We start from the raw sequence: 21,883 nt of genomic DNA, 5'->3' as shown, positions 1-21,883 counted from the left end.
GAGATTAGCCGTGGACGGACAGGCAGGTGTGCACACACACCTGACTGTACACACACGACCAAACTCATAACCCATCCCCCAGACGTGAGATAATGAAACCACATATTGTTTTGAATCAGTTAGGATTTGACTAACTACATGTAAATGTGTCCTCTTAAGGAACGTTGAGACCATAAACCAATCTTTACCATGTTTGCTGAGGTAATAAAGCAAGCGAGAACTTATTTTTGCGACCAGGACAGTCGCCCCCTGCTGGCCAGCAGAGTTTTACGACACTTCCCGGAGGTTGCGGCCTGACTGAAACCCGGGATGCATGATTTATTTTATTCATATTGGAAATACAATGACAGAGGCTCGTCATACAGTATTTGGGGAAACATAATGCTGTTGTCGAGTTAACGTTTCCCCCCAAAGCCTTTCTGCTCCATGCATTGGTTTCTCCCTTGAACTCCGAGAGTTGGTTCGTCCCGTATCCTTTCCTGTAGATACGAATGCCCGCGGAGGAGAAAACGACGTGTCCACATGAAGTTACTGTCCACACGGCCCAGATGTGACTGTAGTCTACGGAAAAGAAACTTTATCTCTAACTGTGTTGCTAGCGAGCGCTGATGAGTGAGCATTTAGTGCATTTGACAGCCCTGTCGTGTGCGATCGGATGTCTTTGCAGGCCAGACAGCAACTCCCTGTCTGCTCACCTGTAGACCAATTTCTAGTGATCATTTTCTGGCACTTTTGCATTTATAATAGTTTTCTACATAAACGATTGTTATTGTCATGCCCTGTGGAATGAGGCGAGCCCTCGAGTAATTGCGAGACTAATTACAGGTCAATAATCGTATAACCATTAATGTAATAATATAATAACCAACTTTTACCTCCCTGCTTATTATTTCTAAATGTTATAATGGTATTGCCAGTCCTTTTTTTTTATTGGGCAACAGCAACAACAAAAGAGAGTCTAAACAATTACAAAACAAATACAACTTATCCAAATCACGAAAACACTGAAAAGGTCATCTGAGAGAATGCGTGGGTTGGCTGCTGGAAAAAAAAAAATAAAAATCGCGCATCATTTGTGAAAAGAAGACGAAGACGAAACGGCGCATTCTGAGAGCTGAAAATGGAAAAATAAAGGGAATGAAGGCCGAGTGGAACCGGACCGAGTCTGTTCAGGAGCCCCCCCCTCTCACTCACAACAAGTGGTTTTGTTTGGCGCCGTCCCTTTTGTTGACACCGCGAAGGTTCTCATGCCTATTAGGTTGCTTGCCGGGCCGAGCGGGCACCGTGATGACATGCCCTGCACAATGCCACCGAACGGGTGTCCTTGTCACACGATCACCTGGTCGCTTGAGTGCAATACTTCTTTTTTTTTTGTTGTCCATTACAGTGCTGTATTAATAAATTAAATACCTGAAATACCTGCACATTGTTTCACTGGCTACATCAGTAGCGTACCTGAGTTGCAAAGTTTCATGTGAACATTTTTTCTTTTCTTCTCATGCTGAAGAGGAAGTCTTGTGTGTTTTCATTTTGTATTTCATGATGGCTCATCCCCCCGTCGGAGTACTTGGGCGTTGGACCTTTTCAGAAACACGACTCCCCCTGCCAATAATGAAGAGTGTTACAGGCTTTGACTGTAATCTTATGGTGTGAGGCAGCGTGGGAACTTTGGTGAACTTCCTGACCCCACGCACTACCGCAGCACATTGACCCTCATCACGTGACAAAGGAATGTTCCGCATCTTTTGTTTTAACATCCACGGCACTCACGGCGTCGAGAGCATCTTTGCATACCGTGGAATGGTTACCAGCTTGGCATTTTGCCTCCCCATTCTCCTCCAGTGTTACTCCCAAAGAGGATTTGCAGGCAGCTCTCTCTCCTGCACCTTTTTAAATCACTTCAAGCGCTACTGAAGCCTTTTTTTTTTTTTCTCCACCCAAAGCGGGCACCAATCTAATGGCATCATTTGGGCCAGCACACATCCAGAGAATCAACCCCCTTTTTTTTCTTCTGTGCTTAAGGTTTTGTGAACAGCGGAAAACAAAAGACCGGCCCAATGAAGCGCATCTTTGCTCGCGGGCTGAATAGAGGGGCCCCTTTCATGGCTGTTTATGAGCACCCCTCTTCAAAAACACACATACAAATCACATCCAGTTCTCCCAATGGCTCCTCTGATACGAGGATGATGGCAGGGAGGGGCGGGGGCTGGAGTCTTGCGGTGCCTCTTTCCCCCTTTTCATACGTTGGAATTGATGGATTTCCACCCAGTGTCACCCCAGTTTTACTATCGGATCCATCAGTTTGTTTTCACGGGCTGAATCGCATGTTACATAAGGGCACGTTGGGCATCTGTGCCCCGAAAAAAAAAAACATCATTAAAATGTTTCGTGTAACAGACACTGGACAGAAGGCAGCCGTTGACAGCCGGGCTGCCTTCAAGACGTGAGATGCGATTTATGGGGAATCTCGTGGTAATTGAGTTGGTCGGACATAAAAAGATTTGAAACAGTCACCTTGAATTGTAAAGGACATTGTGTTACCATTAATCAGTTCATCTAAAATAAGTAAAAAATAAATAAAAGGGGGATTAAACAAGAACAACAACAAAAATCACAAATTCTTGCCCTGATCTGTTGATTATTTATTTCCTATTTAGTCTGGAAAATGTCATAAGATATAGTGACAAAACCATTTAAATTCAGACGCCATCTGACTAACAATCCAAAGTTATTCATTTTACAATCGATCCATATTTTAGAACCTGCAATGCATAAATAATGTCTGTTAGATGTTGTATGATTCAATAATATGTATGTATTATTAGTTTGAATTATTGCATGCAGCTCTGGCTTGGTGCACCAAAGTGTAATTAATTCCAACTTTAATTTTGTAGTTTAATATAATGATCAAAATGCAAAAAGCCACTCTCAAAATGTACTGTAAGTAACTTCTGTCAAACAATTTATACAAAATGAAATATATGAAGTACAATGTAAATATTGACGATATTAGTTCTCTGTGATTTTAATGGATGCTTAAAAAAACCCGATGTTATGTCTGTGATTGTTTGCACATGTTCATACTCGCATGTCAATATCTCCTCATGGAAACCTGTGCATATGAAGACCAGAGAGCGGACAACTTTTGAACAAAATGCAAGTCCAACCCCCCCAAAAAGAACTTCTTGTAACTACCTTTTCCGCTCCGTCTCATATCTTGTTCAACAGGTAGGGTTTGATTGGACGGGAGGAATGCAGGCTGAGGGATTTGTTTTGTCATGGCAGTCCATTCTCTGGGTGTTCTTAAGCAAACAGAGCGGCGCTATGTCCTGTTTCTACGGGTTTCACACGTCACTGTTCAAACTCTCAAACCGGTTGGTCCCCAATGGAGGAGGGCAAACAGCGCTCTAATACTTCACCACTATGACCTTCTGCTAACTTGATACACACACACACACACACACACACACACACCTTCTCCTAATGCAGTCAGACCGTGCTTGTGAAATGTTGGTTTTCATCTCATGTTTTTATGGTTTATTCATTGTGCAACTGAATGAGATAAAGCAACCAAGACCAGCATAATGTTGCATAGTCCGTGCGTTAGCCTTTGGAGGGTTGATGACACACATCTGATGAGTTCAGCTCAGTTTTGGCCTCGGTTCACAACGTTAACACTTTTTCTCTTGTAATTATATTTAATGAAGGACTTTCCATTGTCTACATTATAGGAAATCTACTTTTTAAAAAAAAAGTTAAACACGGGTCTCATTAATAAGTAGCATACGAGTGTGCCGTCCTAATTTAGTGCTGCCTTTTTAATGTATTTGGGTCTAAGGCACGGAAAATAAAGGGGTGGGGATTCTGTGGGAAAGTTTGAAAGCTCATAAAATTATGGATTTCCAAATGTATCGAAACGGCACAATGTCTATTTTTATTAATGGCATGGAAAAATATGGAGGAAGCGTGTAGTGCTCCCTGGTTGGTGCACACACAACTGTGTCTCAGGCTGATTTTTAGTTTATGTAAGCGTGTGTGAAGTGGTTATGTGTCTGGACTTGCGTGCCACTGCATCGTGCCTTCATAATACTGCCATGTTGTGCTTCTGTACACACAGAAAAGGAACCAAACAACACCCACTGCGTCTATAGATCCCTCTGCGATCCTCTTTAATGTTGCTTTTCTTTCCCCTTGTTTTAAATCTGTCTCTCATATACGAGGCATTCCTTTGTGGTTGTGTAACATGATTTGACGCGAACAGAGAGTGAGGCCGAATGAGGCATAGGGCGAGAGAGAGAGAGGGAGAGAGAGAGAGGTTTGTCCTGCTGGGTTTCATGTCCTACTGTGCGCTCATGTTTCTCAGCCCGCTTCACGGTTGTGGGTAGCTGGCTTATCGTCGGCCCCCTCAGCTCTTTCCGCCATGCGTGGCCCATGTTAATCTCTCTCGTGCACAGTAAACCGGCCCTAATAACCCTGCGCACGATTAAAGCCAACTTCTTAATAATGGCCTGCCTCATTATCAACTCACACTGGGAACATGAGTGGTCCGACCTCACCTCTGTGATCCTTCATGTGTGTGGAGACAACCTGCTAATAAATAACCATGAACGTGGGAGCTTGTCTGATTTTTCTCATTTTTTTTTGGGGGGGGGGGGGTATTTCTACATGAAGTAATTGTTACTCTAATGTTCTGCTGTTTATGAAAAGACATGCAGCAACAATAGGAGAGCGGTGCAGGGCTGCATGTATGGTGTTGCTCTAGAGGGTGCTGTTTACTGAGGAAACGTCTCCCTTCATCTCTGCTGCTCTTGCTAAATCTTAACCATTCTCTCCAAAGCATTTCAAAACATCCTATTTTTTTCTGCAGCTCTTTAATTTATCGCTACTGCGGTAGCAAATGTGTGTGTGTGTTTTTTTTTTTAATTGATGTATCAGAAAGTGGGACAATTAATAGGAAATATAATCAATAAAACAGTTTCTCGAAGGAAAGATTTGCCGAGTGTGTGTGTGGTATTGTGCTGTCTTTGACATAACATGAGGCCATTCTAATCCTTCTGTGTGTGTGTGTAGTTGTGTAGGTGTGTGTGTGTGTGTGTGTGTGTGTGTGTGTGTCCTCCTCACCTGTGGCTCACCAGACACACAAACGCCTGCAGATGTTTACACAAGTTTCACACACAGCCAGCGAGGGGAAATGATGAGCTGTCCGTCAGACCTCCAGAGCGGAGATGGGGAAGAATGTGTCCGTGGTGACGGTTACACCTGTGCTGTGTGTGGTTTCCTGCGGCGGTATGGCAGGGTGTAATCCCTGACATCGCCTATGTTTATGCGCGTGTTTTAGTTCCAGGCCTGATACTCGCATGCTTTCGAGCTGAGATGGGACGTCTGCTTCACTTACTGCTCAGCCTGGCCCAGGGGCATCCTCCCCCAGCCCGCCACACACAGGCTGATCCGGCATGTACGAGGACGGTTCACAAACACAGTAGCCGCGCTCATACATCCTTTATTCCCTTCATTTGTGTGCAGTCATAGAAAGTTTAGTTTAGTCAAACCAGAGACTGTTCTGTTGAAAGAAAGAAAAAAAGGTCATTCATGCCCAAACTCTAAATTTAGAATGTGCAAAACCATATTTTTCTGTTGATCTGGACTTGGATTGCCATAATAAGATCATTTACGGGGGAACATTAAATTGCGGTCGTTTCCTCGTGTGCTCTGAGTATTTGAGGAGGTCTTTTTTTTGTTGTTGTTTTATATGGTTTGTATTTCGTCATGAGTGACGCCGGCTGCACCGCTGAGGTCATAAACGGGGAGGAGAAACATCCAGTGCCAGCGACTGAACTCTCATTTTATTTTAGTAAATATGCTAAATTTAGAGCTCGGCCGCGGCCAGAGGCCCGTCCCAAACTCCCTGAATGACACACCTTTTCGAGAAGTGACTCTCAACATCTGCTATTTTTATCACAATCTTACTTCCCCCCCCCCCCCCTGTTTTTGTTCCTTTCGCTCCTCTTTTTTCTCTCTCTGACAGAAACATTATAAATGATGTAGTGCTGGTTTTCATTTATGAGATTGGTCGGGTAGATTATTATTATAGAGTGGATACCAATTCCCACTGAAGGAATGTTTACGAACACCCTGTACTCTGACGTGAGTCGCAGTGGAGAACCAGTAACGGATCCTCTCCGCTGACACACCCTCCCACCACCGCTGCCCAGTGACTGGTCTGTTGGACTGGTGCACGCAACACTTTCAAAAGTAAAGATGGACAATTGGAAGAAAAAACAAACCCTGGCACAATCTATCCCATAAGAACAGTATTTAAGATCTGTGGTGCTTCTTCTTCTTCTTCTTCTGTATGATGTGGCGTTGATGAGATCCGCCCGTCGGTCCCATTATTGTTAAGCGCCGCTCTGCTTCACTGTAAAGCGGTCAATGTTTTGGAAGCTGGTCCTGTGGGTTGAGACTTTTTAACCATTTTTCCATCGGCGCCTCATATTACGTGCTCTGACACTGTTTTGTACCTAAATGAACCCAGCTGGACAAATGGAGTTAAGCATATATAGCAATGGAATACTGTAGTTTTATGAAGTGACGTTTGTCCTCTTTTGTTGTCCTTTCTTTTTTTTCACAGTGAAGGAATCCAAACTCTTGGAATGAGATGTCAACCTTTTTTTAATTGCTTCCCAGGGAATTTCTGGTGAGTAGCCTATATTTTTTTTTCTTTCTAAAGACTGCAAATAGGTCTCTAGTAGAAGTTTAACAGGAGAGAACTGAAACACTACGAGCCCGCTGTGTCCCGGCTTAGCTGCCATACGCTGCATGTTGTGTTCTTATTGTCTGTGTTTTACCTTCCAGCTCTTGTTGAATGTTCTCACTCCCGGACTATTTCTTAGGCTAATATATCTCACGAAACTATTGTCACAACTGGGAGCCAAATATGAATCATTTAGCTCCACATGAGGAATACGTTTGTTGTGATTGTACCAAAGGGATTGTTCTCACCCTGAAAATGGCTTTTTAACTCGAGCCATTAATTACACAGCTTCTTAAAGGCACAGCCATCAGTACTGTGTTGGGGCCGTGCTGGAGCCTGCAGTACTCGATGTATTTAGCCCCTCTCCCACATCCCATCAGCCCCCCTTCCTCCCCACTGGTGCCCCCTATCCTCATTCAGCTGGTCCACCCTCTACCAACCAGTGTGTGCCTGTCAGCATGTCACCCCAGGGTGATGCCCCTCTCTCAGCCCCTCGGGGTCCTTTTGACTCCGCAGCACTCCGTGTTTGCCCAATCATTTGGGAGCCGGATACGGGGATGAATTGTTAACTACAGCAGGTCAGCCTGTGCCCCACAACCCCCGGCTTTCTGTGCCCCCCCCCCCCCCCCCCCCCCCCAACATGCTGTTGACTCATCTCCATGGCAACGGGGCAGGAATTTGTTTTCTCTCATGTGTCCGCTGCCAACCAGCTCCCCACCACAAGCGCCCCCCGCCCCCTTCTCTTCATCCTCGTCGCCTCTGAGCGTCCAATCAAAAGGCAGCTGAAAGGAAGTCACATGGTGAGGAAGTGTTGAGGGTGCATCCCACTGAGAGAAGCGCTGCTGTCGCTCTACTCTGCTGTGAAAGAATGCCCGAAGGGGAAAAAGTAATTAAAGTAATTCATTTAAAAAGTAATTGCAGTCATTGATGAGCTTCCGACACACAATAATGTAGACATTTTTAAACACACAATTACAAATGAACACTACAAGGAGGCTTCACACAGACATGTGTTTTTATAATGCGACGATTAGCATGACATGCATATGGTATCGGCATTTTTAAATTCTCCTCCTGCAGCCGTTGTGTTGGCCCCAGTTAAAATATCTCGTCTTCCGGTTACTTTTGCAATGCAGTGACGAAGAGAAACCCTAAACTCAGCGAGCCTATACATTCAAGATGTGTTCCAGTCTATTTCCACACTTCACGTATAGCTCGGTACAGACCTCCTGCATTTCTTATTGCTATGATTTCGGCTCTCGGATGAAATGTGGTACTTTGTCTATACGCAATTTGGAGCAGTTTGATTCCCATCACTGCCCCAGTGTGTGTGTGTGTTTGTTTTTGTGCGTGTGTGTGTTTGCCCTCACAAGAGTTATTAGCTCAGGGCAGGTGAGTGTTTGCCTACCCGTCTCCCTTCATGAAGTGAGTGTTTGCCCAAGGAATGCACCACGTCCGATTTGTCATTGACTCTTATTGTTCAGCTCATCCAACCGGTGCCTTGAGGTTGAGCTGCACTGCGCCCCGGTTAAGTGAGAAATATGTGTTTTTCTTCCTTTTTCTTGTTTGTTTTTCTCTCCCCTCTTGCTCGGTGTATTCCTGTGTCCTCGGGTGACAATGCGATCTGGTGGAAAAGTATCAGGATGCTAAATGCGGGGCCTTTTTTTTTTTTTATCGAGCTAAAGTGGAAAGTGAATTGTTCATCGAGTTGAATGTCACGTTTCGATGAAAGAAGCTCGTGCATCCATAACGACGTGGAACACTCTTGTTTTGGACCTGGGTCCGTTGAGATAGAAAATCACAGCAGTCGCCACTCTTTTTTTTTTTTTTTTAATTATGCATTTTTGCAAACCCAAGTGAGAAAAAAAGAGAAAAGTTCTGACGTGGTTGAGAGGAATTACTTCTAACCAGGCACATCCTGTAGATACATCTGTACCCTGATGAGCAAAGTTGGCTCCCTCGCTTTGTGGTAATGAGGAAGCCTCAGCAAACTAGTCCCTCCCACTGCACTCGAGTGGTTAACGGAGCCATTACAAATGGCATGTGCAGCTTTTTCATGCTTGTTTATTTCCAGAGGGTTTTACTTTTTAACATCTTTTATATAGCAACGCTTTTGCTTGCGTTCAAGTCACTATTTGCTTAAGTCTGTGGATTTCTCTGGTGTATCTGGTGTAAAAAGGTCAATGTTAGTGCTATATTTGAATGCGTGTGTGCCTGTGTCATGTTTGTGCGGCTGTCGTCCTGTGCCACCATCTGGGTGGTCCTCACGGCTGGTTTGATGGTAATCCCCCTGTCCCATAAATCAGTGTCCGGGCTCGGGCCGGGAGCTGATGCTGTGTGACCACTGGAGCGAGGGGCTTGAGGCACTAAGCCGAGACCCCAGCCGCTGCCCTGGCCCGGCCTGGCCACACGTCAGCTCTCCACACCACCTTTAGAATAACTCGTCGTGCATGGCTGACTTCGGGAAACTGCCTCAGCTCCAAGTCCATACGAGCCACCAACAATATAAGCCATAACAGAAATGGAGGGCCCGCCCATAAGCTGTAGCACCAGAAGATAAAGTTCCATGACTTTACAGCTTATGACTCCGGAGCCTTTCTCTCAATATCCAGGTTTTTCAAAAACTTGGTCCATTATGGATAATATTCTTTTTGCAACTTTCAAATATTATTTCATGTATTTACTCAAATACGATTTGTTTGTTGTGACCGGTGGCTTCTGATAGCCTCCTAGAGAGCTGCTCTCGGTTCAAATGTTTCTGACTGAAAGTGCTAAGATTAAAGCCACATCTTAGTCTTTGTAGGGCCGAAACCTCTCTCTGGGAATGAGGAGGGAGGATGAAGGCCTGCTGGAGCTGTCTGGCTTGCATACAGCTCTCCGCTGAGCTTTTATCTAGGGAGATTGGTTGCAGCTCTCGCCGGACCCGGCTCCCGGGGAGTGCACAGTCCTGAGACCTGTGGCATTAATAAAGATAATGCTGTTTGGAATAATAACAGCCAATTCCGCCCCAAATAGAGGAGAGAGAGACAACAGAGTGGAGCGGAATACAAAAGAAGCCAAGATGAAAGGCTGAAACGTGGGCCTGTGCACCTCGCTGCCTCTCTTGTGGGAATTGATGGAACCGTTATCAGCGTGCTCGCACTTAAACAGTACTGAGAGGCACCCTATGCCGATTTTGACCCTCGGGTGCCATGACGCAGAAATGCAATTTGTTCTTTTGTCTGCCAAGATCACAGAGGGAGAGCAGTGACTTGTCTTTCTTTTTTTATTTTCTCTTGCTCCCCTCCTTTTCATTCCCTCTGCACCCCATTGCCTTGAGTGAGTGCAATTTAGTTTGTTGAGCAGGTGGTCTCTCTTTTTTTTTTTTTTTTGAATCTCACAGTGCTTTTGGCTCCCACCTCTGGCGTGTGGGGCTTTCAGTTGGAGTCAGTCATGTAGGCCAGGATTAGAGGGGTGGAGGAGAAGGAGGAGGAAGTCCAGTGAGGGTCTCCTTGGTATTGGCGACCTCAGCGCCCTGCAGTCAGAACCATGCGGAGTGCAGATTGAAAGAGTTATTTTGTTGCCAAAGCTCTCAGCCGCACCCCAGATGGCTTTTGTGCAGTTTCCGGGGACATGTTTGGGGACGGGGTCCCGAAAGGCTTGGTGAGTCTCGGGGCTCAGCAGGTAAAAGCACTGTGGGCCCGACAGACTGGGAGGACAAAACGTTGCGGCCTCGGCACTTTTCCACCTTGAATCTGAACAGTAGAGCGGAACAAAATAGGTGGATTAGAGCAAAGGGAAGACATGGCTCTAAACACACACACACACACACACACACACTCGCGCGCACACACACGCACGAACGGAAGCCCTCTCACCTCCTGCACACTCTTTCCGTGTCCCAGAAAACTGCACTGACTGAATTAATAACCGCTTTCCCTTCTTTAATTTTTATCTCAGTTTTATCACACTCTGCTAATTTACCGACCATGTTACTACTTAAAGGAATTTATGGCCCACTTTATCTGTCCAACATTCCTCTGCAATAATCTCCATGGCGACGCCTCGACAAGTAATCAATATTTGTCCATAATGCTAAACAGGTGCGCTGCTCCGCTTCCTTTCTTGTGTTGACATGTGTCATAAAATCCCTTCTGCCATGAAGCGTTAGGGCTTTCCAGACATTAAATGATGATGATATTTAATGTCATGGAGTGATACATAAAAGGTCTGTTTCCCTGGTTTGTAACAAAGTGGTAATATTGAAAAGCTGTGTCACATTGGAACATATTAAGGCCAAGATATTAATCTAGGGCTACCAATTTGATTTGATTATTTAATCTGGCCCAATCAGTTTTTACGATTTTAATTGTTTAGTCTGTAAAACGTAAGAAAGGTGAACATTTTCTTTACAGTTTCTTACCGTTCTGATATCAACCTTTTAGTTTGAACGAGGTTCCTCAACCCATCGATGTTTAATTTAAAAAAAAAAACCTGCATATGATCATATCTAAATCACTGGAGATTGTTTTTTGGAAAACTCCGATAATGGCCTCACGGAACATACTGCTAACAAGAAGACGATATCATAGTGAATCATGTAGTGGTAACAAAATGGCCCCTTTGTTCTGAATATTAAGTCTCAGATCTGAGATGTAAATCAAAGTGGGAGGAGGCGCTGCTCTGTTCGCCATTATGGGCCAAGTGGTCGCTTCTACTCTGACTGATAAACAGCCGGGATTGGATCCAGATCCTGCCGGGTTCTAGCTGGAGCCCCGGGGGGGCTTGCAACCACACAGACCCAGAATGTTACTCATTTGTTTATTATTGGTGATATTTGCCCGCTCCTATAATCCCCGGCTGGATTAGACTTGATGTGGTCCTCGTCCCACCTTTTTCCACCGTTTCAGTCCCTGGCATTTACACAAGGAGTTGTGTGTGTGTGTGTGTGTGTGTTTTGGTAATATGTACATGGACAATATGCACACACACACACACACACACGCATGCAAAGTCGTGCGTCGATGCATGAATGTGTGTTTAATGTGCGTGCCATTTCACATGTGTTGCTGAAGGATGTTTGTAATCAAGGGAGTTTGACAGATACACCCCCCCCCACCCCCCCCCACCCCCCCCCCCCCCCACCCCCCACCCCACCCCCTCCTCATGTAACGCTATGTGATCAGTGTCGATAGGAAAACTCTGTTACCGCAGCAGATATCTCCTCCCACGCCAGGGCATCTTGCTTTGCAGCCGAGCTTGTGGTTGAAGGCGTATTTGGATCTCAAAATTCAGGGATGTGGTTCAGAAAGTGTACTTTTTTTTAAAAGGACACTCATAAAACGCCCTATAGGAACTAATCAATCAAAGACATCTGAACGTCAGCTCGGCGTCATGGGGAATCGGAAACGACTGATGTCATGAAGTGGTCTGAGTGCTTACGTGTCTGTTGTGAAACCATTGGCCCAGAGTCACCTGGATCAGAGAGGGAACAGGGCTTACGGAGCAGACCTAACTTGTTCAATGTGACCTTTTAAAGAGCTGATCCCTAACACTACATAAATCCGTTTGCAGTTTCAACAAAAAAAAACCACGACCATGCGCACGGCGTACTGGTTTTTGTGGGTGAAAAAGTCCTGCAAATCTGCACAACAACGTACTGCAGGCCCTGCACACGATCCCTGCTTCCCAATTCCTCCCAACAGACTACACCGAGGAAGATACGCCAGCGCAAGACTGACATAGACGTGTAATTATCTTTGTTTAAGTGTCGTGGGCGTTGAGGCCAAGAGGTTAAGGATGACACTTTGTAACTTTCTGGAAGACTTGTCTGGGTGTAACACGACCTCGACTATGTGTTTAGTTTAGTAACCGCTTGTGTGCGGTCCATTCTTTTTCGGTCACATTGCTTCAAAAGTGGCACAACCATCCACCTGAGAGGCTAAATATCAAGGTCACTGCGACCTCACCTTTTGCACCAGTGTCGTGATATCCCAGGAATCTCTTGGGCAAGTTTTTTTTTTTTTTTTTTCTTCATATTTGGCACAAATCTCTACTTGCACTGAAAGATTAACTGATTATAAAATTGTTGGTCAAAGGTCATTGTGACCTCGCAAAATAATGTTTTTTTTTTTGGCCATAACCCAAGAATCCATATGCTAATTATGACAAATGTACACAAATGTATGAAAGGATGAAATAGAAGTGATGACAGACATGGACGTGAAGATAATAGTCTCTGCTATTCGATTAAGACGCTGCATTTAAGGCAAGGCCTTCAAAGTATTATGCAATTTCTTTTTTTTATCAGGTCAAAACTTTAGATTTAATAGTTTGATTTCAACTCTCAAGTCTTTAAAAGGTCCAAAGTCAAGTTGTAACTTGTGTGACTCAGTAAACCCTCCGAGTGTCTGACCCTCCCTCCACATCCTTTCATACGCTGCTCAGAAAGTGGTTTTTTTCTCGCTGCACATGGAAGCCGTCCAGCTGAAGCGGTCACAACTGAGCTTCATGGGGTGCTGGTTAATTGGCAGTTTTTGGTAAGTGCAGTTATGCTCCACTATGCATATCTTCCTCAATGTCCCTTGCACTATTTGCCTTTTTTAAAGTGTCCTTTAATTGGCTGCACAGTCACAGTCTCCTGCTTTAACTGTCCCCCGTGGCACCTGCATGTGGCCTATTTGACCCCGAGGCCCTGGGGTGAAAACGGCATATTTTGCAGCCAAAACCAATGACCGTTAACACGATTCTTTTTCTGCTTTTAGTTTTCAGTCTCAACGTATTATTTTTTTTTCCCTCAACCTCCTGTTTTTGTATTCAAGAACGGTTTTGAAGGTGATCTCTCTTTTTTTCATAGGGCCTCTGAAAATCCAATTCCGCTCGGTTTCAACACCTCCTCATAATCCTAACCTTGCCTGTGTTTGTGTGAGTGTCTGCCAACCTCAGTCAGGCACTTCTGTCAACATGGTAGCATGTCTGCCTCCTCAGCCCCAAAGAAAGGCCTCATATTTGGGCTCTAGAGGACCCGGCCTAGTTCCTCTGATAGATCTGCTTCTCCCTACACACCCGCCACTTCCAACCGGGCTACATCAGCAATACTGAAAGACCCGAGAGTACTGTGATCCCACCGTGGGGTGTATGGCTGTGGCTCCGGCTGCACTACACTTTAATCCCCTTCCCTTTTAACCACAATGGGAAACATGTGCTTACTCTGTGTTGGGTACAGGCCCACCATGGGAGAGGCTGTTTACTTTCACTCCAAAACTAACATTTCACAGCTCCCGTGACCACTTCTGGTGACTACCTCTGCAGGGTTAAAAGGGTGATATCATTTCGTGACATTTTTGTTTGTTTCATCACCACCGTTGCTCCTCTGAATTGAAGCGTCTTCTCACTTCTCACCTTGTACAATTTGACACACAAAATTAGTTTTTTTTTTTTTCTTCCCCCACAGCGTGTGCACCGAGGGAGGTTGGTCGTGCTGTCAAATGTGTCTCATTAAAGAGCTGCTCGATGTTATTTTATTATCGTCTTAAATTTCCATTCCACAAGTGAGTTTTGGGTCAGTGTGTGACACCGATGATTGCACCTCTCTGCCTCTCGGTGAGAGAATTAAGCAAAACTGGAAACGGTGCTTGTCAAAACTATACCCTAAACCAACACAATCTACTGTGTAGGATTTTTCCAGATGTGGGAAGTGCATCTCGTCACTTTTACATTTTCAACACCCAGAACAGAAGTCTAAGGTTGTGGTCCTTGTCCCTAAAGTTCTGCTTCAAATGGTTGGAAAGCTGTTTCTGTGCAGGCAGGAAAAGAAAAGAAAAGGTTATGTTGTAAAGGAGCCACTTGCATATGCCAAGCCAGAGGACAGGAAATGCACTCCAGATGAAGATACATGGTTTATTTTACCGGTGTGTGTGTGTGTGTGTGTGTGTGTGTGTGTGTGTGTGTGTGTGTGTGTGTGTGTGTTGTCAGGAATGTGTGCTGCAGGACTGACCATATGTCTCTCAAATTGCATCACAGCATTTCCATATCTGGTTGCCTACTATGCCAGCAGTTTATTTTTTTTATCAATGAATTGATCACTTGTTCAGCTCAAAATAATGGGGAAATAATCATCTTTGCCAGAGCCCACATTTCATCAATTTACAATGATTTATGCTTCAAGTCACTTGTGTTTCTGCACTGAATTTAATAGAAAACTAATGGATATATTCCAAATCCAATAGCTTGAAAAAAGGTTGCCAGCCATGTTGAATAGACATGTAAAAACACCAGCACAGTAACTGATTGTACACAGTGGCTGGGAGGGACCCTACTGCACACCCGTTTACATTGAGTCCGGCTCCTGGCTGGTGGCACTGCATGACTGAATCGGGTCCTGACCTCCACAGGTGATCTGAGGGATGAGTGAGCGCTTCCTGGGATAACAGTGGCCCCAGCCAGCTCCCCCACAACCTGCCCTTTCCTGTCGTCTTATCGGAGCTTTCAGTGCAATCTAACCCAGGGAGCGGTCCCTCTGCTCCTCCGTTCGCCTCGCTGCCGGTCTCCATCGCTGAACTTCTCCGATGTCACTGTGAAGATAGAATCAACCCGCTTGAGCTGAACTTGAGTCGGGCTGACTGACAGAGTCCCGACACGCCATTGTAGGCGCAACTCTCTCGACTTCCTGCCACCCACAGCTTCCCACCCTCTGACCTCCACGGTACCAAGGGCACCAGAAGATTCAGACAATGAGCTACACAGCTGATCTGTTTTAGGATGTCCCTGATTACGATGAACGCAGAGACAGCCGTGATTTTTATTCTCCAGACTCGATGGAGAAGTAATTCAAGCTTCCTCAAAAAGTTACAAAGACAAATGAGATTTGGTTGTTTGTTGGGCCAGGGGGACATGCTGATGTAGTTGAAGGGCTTTCTGATTAGCAGAGTGGAGACTTAATGTAGATCCTGTAGGGACAGAGACTTGTACTTCCTCCAACCGTCTGGGTTTAATTAGGCCGACCGGTCCACCAGCAGCCATCCAGCCAAACGGCTTCTTTTACATCGTATTGCAAATCTGATCAGTGAAGCTAAAATGTGAAGAGATGTTAAAAGTAGAAGCAGACATTATGGAAATCTTGCTCAATATGTGTATCACTATTACTGTGCTCATTCGACGATTTAAGTACTTATTTATCTGCCAACTCAGTGGAATAATGACAAAGAAGGTTCTGACCTCCTGAATAGGACTCGAATCATTTTGCGAATCATCTATCATTTGCATTCCTGCCAAACACACTATGAACATGTTTCCACATGTGCTCATTCCAACGCAGAGCTGCCAAACAGCAGTCGAGTACTGCTGAAAGGAGGCTTATCACAGCGGCCGATGAGCGGCCTTGACAAGGAAATAGTTTTGTGGGGAATCTGTGGCCTTAGCTACACACTCGCGTGTAGTTCATATATAAGTATTGTTCCCATTTTGAGTCTGGCCTTGGCTGATACTTGCAGTTTGTGAGCGTGAACAAAGTGTGTGTGACAGAATCTGATTTAAGGTGTGTGTGTGTGTGTGTGTGTGTGTGTGTGTGTTTCTTCTTGGACCTGAGCCCCAAGCTTTAAATGTGTGTGTGTGTGTGTGGACTTGCAGACCTCAGCTTGGAGATGTAATCTGATTTGCAGAAATTAACGGGTTGTTTCACATGACTGGTTTAAAGGACCACTGGCGCAAGGTTGTGCCATGCGCCTAACTGGTTTGTGTGTGTGTGTGTGTGTGTGTGTGTGTGCGTGCGTGCGTGCATTTGCATGCAATATTCATTTGCCTTCACAAAGTGCACTGCAGACATATGAGCGGTTGTTTGTGCAGCCTCCTAAACAGTAGAAATAGAAAGGTGTTGAACTTTGCGATTCGGTTTAACAAACCAAAATGCTGCATTTATTTCGTTTTAAATTAGCTTTATTTGGGGAAAAGGTTTTATAAACGTAAGACCACTGCTTATTAACAGTCGATTACACATCTGGAAAAAGTACAGCTCTGCTTCAGACTCCGATGCGGGTTTTGTTTGTAACTTTTTTGTATACACATCTCATAATCAGAGCTTTATTTTGAACTAATGGACCATCACAAATTATATCAAATAATTGAAATCATCCTATAGCCTCAGCCCTCTTTAGAGGACTGCTGGAATCAAATCCCCTGAAAGCTTTGCGTCTGAATCCTCTCGTTTTTTTTTCACTTTTGTTTGTTGATGTTTTTTTTTCGAGGGGGGAGGATTCTCTGCTGGACGTGGTCCATCATGTGATTTTCATTGGAGGGTGGCCGGAGGAGACGACCACAGTACAAGCAAGTGAGCGTGTGTTTGTGTGTCATCTGGCCTCGTTAATAAAGTCAGGTTGTTTTCCATCTGGGGGTCATTAGTTGTGGTCATTATAGGCTACACAAGTGGAAGAGAGGGGAGGAGGTGATGTTTGCTCATGCTTGTTGTACTGTACACATAAGCATGCAAGGGACATGCGAGTTGTGTGTATGATCTCCCAGCGTTCATGCACGTCTCTTCTGAGGGGTGTGTGTTGGTGTGTGTGTGTGTGTGTGTGTGTGTGTGGAACTCATAAGCAGGACGATGCAGCAGGCAGGAAGCTCTGATCCCATCAGGCGTGTCAGCAGGGACATTTTTTCATAAGGTGGTAATCTCACCACACAAAAGGGTGTCCAATATTCGAGAGAGTCCCACACCCCCGAGCTAATCAAGACCTGACCAACCCGTCCCCTGGCTCGCCAACCCTCTAAACATTACCTCATCTGGAGGCTTAGCCTAGCCACACGCTGCGCCGGCCTGCTGGTCTACATGATAACTCACTTAGCTAGAAAGAAGAAAATATAAGAAGGCATAGAAAAGAAATGGGACACAGCTACCTATAGTGCCTGGTGCCAGGGAAAGGTATTTTAAAAGGGAGAGGAAAGAAAGAATCATTTTATTATGTCTTCCAGAAACTTTGGGAAGCAATTTGCCGGTATTCAGTTTCTCTCCCCGTCGTCCTGTTATTGCTGTTTTCCTCTCAAGTCTTGGAGCCTTCAATCTGAAAGGAGGTTCTTAAGGCCAGGCTTTGTGTCACTTGGAAACAGTGCATGTGTTGCCAAGGTAACAGTTCTGGGACAGTGAAACTCAGAAGTAGAGAGCACCTTTTGTCCGTGAATGGATGAAGAGGGACTGGAGCTGCAGTCGGTCCAGAGAGCACAGCTTCAGTCCTAAACTTGTCCGTAAGAAGAAACGAGGAGTCATCACGAGAAGTTTCTTGATCCAATATCGTCATTTTAAGTCATTTAAAATGGTAATTTGGATAAGCCAATTTGATTGCTAGCTTCTGCAGATCTTCACTGAATTCTTAGATCACCCAAAATCGGTTTTATGTAAATATATGTCGCTTTTAATGATCTGTAAAGATTCCGGAGAAGGTCTTGAGTCTTGTGGTCATTATAAAACCAGGTTTGTGTGACCAAGAGCCTAAAAACATTGCGATAAGAAGGTAGTCGGGGCAGATGGGTGATAACTCTAGATGGTGGTGCGACACGTGTTTAGGCCATACAGTGTGTCTTTATGCCAACAGCTGGTCCTCTAGACCAGTGGTCCCCAGCCTCTTGTCTTATGTCCCATTTAACTAAAGCACCGTGTATATGTGGCCCAGCATCACTGCTTACGCATGCATTTTCTCCTCGTTATCGTATCCTGTTCATCATCTCAGACTTAAAGGTTGGAAACGACTGCACTGTAACCTCATCTTACCTGTGAAAACTCATTGTACTGAAGAAAAAGGAGTATTGAATGCAAGTTTGGGCAGAGCAATTCCATCTGGTTCTCCTGTCGAAAGTGTTTACTCTTGAATGACCTCCCCTCTGAATCATTGTATTTCCCTATCCTTAATCTGTTTCAGATGATCTCAGGTGAGCACAGAGAAGAGGCTCAGCAATGGAAACATGATCGTAAGAGATGCATCAGGTAAGGATGACTGTTTGATCTTCATTGAAGTGGAATCTGTGATCACACACAGTGCAGCCTTATTATGAACCGGCAGCTGCTGTAAACAAGCAGCGTTTGGTACGTCCACTGTTCAAACAAAGATAGCAGTGGTTCACATATATGGGAGACATGATCAGGGTGGTGGCACTGGCTTTACGCCGATGTTCTTGGCTTTTTTTAATTTTTTTTTATAATTGTGTAACTCGAGTCATGACAGCGCGGTGAAGAATGCAGTGGCACAGAGATATCACTTCAAACACGGCGTCTCTCAGGAGCCTCAGATCCTTTCAGTGGACATGAATGAAGATATGCTTTGATGGCCCACCACTGAGTCGGTGCCCTTCAAAGAAACTTGTTGACGGGCTCGCGCGGGGCAGCCAGCAGGCTCAATGCGTGGTACTGTATACGTGTGCTTCTCAGGGTCGCCGTGGGTGTTCTCGATGGAGGTCAAACTTGCTTGACCCTGACCATGAGTAGTCTTTTTCTATAGATTTTAGGCTTGCATGATCTCTTTTTTTTTTTTTTTTTTTTTCTCACTCCCGGTTCTCTGGGTGACTGAAGGGGAACTGTGTGTGTGTGTGTGAATGGCAGGGTGCCAGCAGACAGGTACAGTAGATGTGCTGATGAGGGAGGGCGATAGGGGCCGGCCTTAGTCGCAGGCCCCAGGCACAGACCGGCGCACACGGGCAGGCTGAGACTCACAGGCAGGTTGGGACCCGGTTCTGTGTGCATGGCTCTGCTCCAAGGTGAGGCATAGGAGAGAAACGTGGGAAGGGAAAAACCAGAATAGAGGGCAAAGGGAGCGATGGAGGAAAAATCAGGTGAAAGGATGATTGTTGAGTGGTGGAGCTGAAAAATATGAGTGTACATAATAAGCAATCTAGAGACACACAGAGAGAGAGAGAGAGAGAGATGATGAAGGAGGAGGGAAATGAAGAAAGAGCTACGCCTGTAAGGCCACGTCCTGCATGAACGCGACTCCTCGCAGGTAAAGCGGCTCGGCGGTGCAGAAAGAAGACGAGAAACGTTGCCGGGTGTCTACTCGTCCTCTGACACGTCGTTCCTTCCCCGAGCAAAGCGGCGCAGGCCGGACTGAGTGACTCGCGGGCCAGACGGCGTGGTGTCATTGTTGCACAAGCGCGGGTAAGGCAGGCTACAGGTTGTCCAGAGACCCCCCCACCCCCACCCCTCCGTGCATTACCTCACCCCTCTGGCTGTTCTGGCGTCGTCGTGGAAAGAGCAGATGTTTTATACCGATCATCATTCTCCTTAACAACATATTTATGCCACTGTTTTAACAGATTCGAAACAAGTTTCTCATCTTCTTCCTCGGATGTTCTCACACACGTTTTCTGCCATTTTATTCATTTAATTAATTTATTCATTTAAATTTGACATTTCTTTCTGTGGGCCTGAGGCGATATTCGGATATTAATTCTGGTATTCAAGCTCCAACTTGAGAAAGCTCTGTGATCTTTATCTTCTCTCATAACGTGAATATGTGGCTCTTCATGCGCATCTTCTTTATGCCAGTTTGGATCCCCGAGACCTTTTTTTTTTTTTTTTTGGTGTGGAAAGTTGCCTTCAGTAGCCAAAACCTGCTGAAGGCAACAGCGTGGAAGAACTTTGAGTTGATCAATTCTGGGTGTTTTTTTTATGAATCTCTGGTTGTTTTAAGTAGCTTCACCTTTACAGTTACTTCTAACATTTAAAAGTGAATCAAAACCTCATGCCCATCCCAAAAGTAAGGGCACGAGGAACATGTGTCAACGTTCGAGTGTTTTCTTTGGCCTCGTTCAATCATTAGTTTCTGTATTTTGTTTCTAGGATCGCACTAAATCCCCGGTCCTGACCGTGGACCAGCATCCCCTGCAGCAGATGTTGGCTCCTGGCGTGTCTGCTCCATCACTGACAATCCGGCTCTCCTTGGAGAAGCTGTGACATAAACTCAGCAGGACAGCGGAGTGTATTCGGCTGCTCGGATATTATGGAACAGATCAGTGGACCCCGTCTGGAAAGGCACTCGATAGGAAAGTCAACTCCTATGGAGTTCCCAATCACCGTGGTTACCTCAATGGATCTACACATCGTGTGACTCTTTTTCTAAATTGAACCTGGATTAATATTTCCCTGTATGTACATCTGCTTTTGATAATCAGTGTTTATTCATGCAGTGGCTCATTTGCTGCAGATGTGACATATACTGTGTTATTCTGGATACAGTATCAACAAATGCTGGAACGGTAAATGGAAAATAATCAGATGTTGTTTTCATTTTTGAGGTCCGACGGACTGAAAGCGGCACTCGCACCAATGCAGTCACGTACAAAAGTGCACTTTCTCGCGAGCGGCACGATAAATGTTTCCCGTTGTGTAAAAATGTAATTAATACGCATTTCTCAGAAAGGATTACTCAGTCAATGGACATCTGACAGCTTCCAACTGCGATCACAAAGAAGCCATTGTAATCCAGGTGCTTACGAATACGACTATTGACACCACATCTGTAGTTTTGGTTAATAATCTTGTCATGCTGTTTGTTCTGATCATGATTTACAGCGTAATCATTTTTGGTTGTGTGTATGTGAAGAAGAAATAAAAACAAAAGGTGTGTCCAACGTCGCTGTCGGTTTGTTTTGTCATTGCAGCTGCACACTCTTTGTGTATTATTAGTATTATTATTATTATTATGAATTGTTCTGGTTTCATTGAGAGTTGTATCACTCACTCAGGCAGTGAGAAGCGAAGTGAAAGTGAACTATAAAGTGAAAGTGAAAAAAATGTGCCGATAAATCTAGTGTGATAACAATAGGTCAATTCTTTGATACAACAATCTATTGTGCAGGAAGATCATTTATTTTTACTTTTATCGCAAAGGGATGACGTCTTGGAAAAATGTGTGTTTTTTTTTTTAGTTTCTGTGAACGTTGCATGTGTGTGTGTGTGTGTGTGTGTGTGTGTGTGACGCTGACGGAGAAGTGCTTCATGTCACAGTCCAACTCAACTGGAGTTTTCACTATTTTTGCAGATGGAAATCCCCGCAGCTCGTCGTCATCTGCAGAAAGACATTCCAGCGTGTTTTCACTTTATTTTAAGTGAGTTCAACAATTCGGCAGTGACTTCCCATTCAACTGTCTTTCACTGTCAATTTTCAGCTGTGA

General features: G+C 44.9%; 1 long non-coding RNA gene across 1 annotated transcript in view; it reads left to right on the top strand.

Moving 5' to 3' along the window:
- The window catches only part of LOC117735645, a 48,391-nt gene extending 27,051 nt beyond the window's left edge, over positions 1 to 21,340 (top strand). The window contains exons 2-4 of the long non-coding RNA XR_004609905.1: positions 6,629 to 6,694; positions 18,637 to 18,701; positions 20,550 to 21,340. This is a non-coding gene — a long non-coding RNA (uncharacterized LOC117735645). The remainder of the gene's footprint in view (positions 1 to 6,628; positions 6,695 to 18,636; positions 18,702 to 20,549) is intronic.
- Positions 21,341 to 21,883: the final 543 nt, after the last annotated feature.

This window comes from Cyclopterus lumpus, chromosome 8 (genome assembly GCF_009769545.1).
Source record: "Cyclopterus lumpus isolate fCycLum1 chromosome 8, fCycLum1.pri, whole genome shotgun sequence".
NCBI lineage: Eukaryota > Metazoa > Chordata > Actinopteri > Perciformes > Cyclopteridae > Cyclopterus > Cyclopterus lumpus.
The sequence above is the reverse complement of the archived record's forward strand: the minus strand, read 5'-3'. Positions and strand labels throughout refer to the sequence as shown.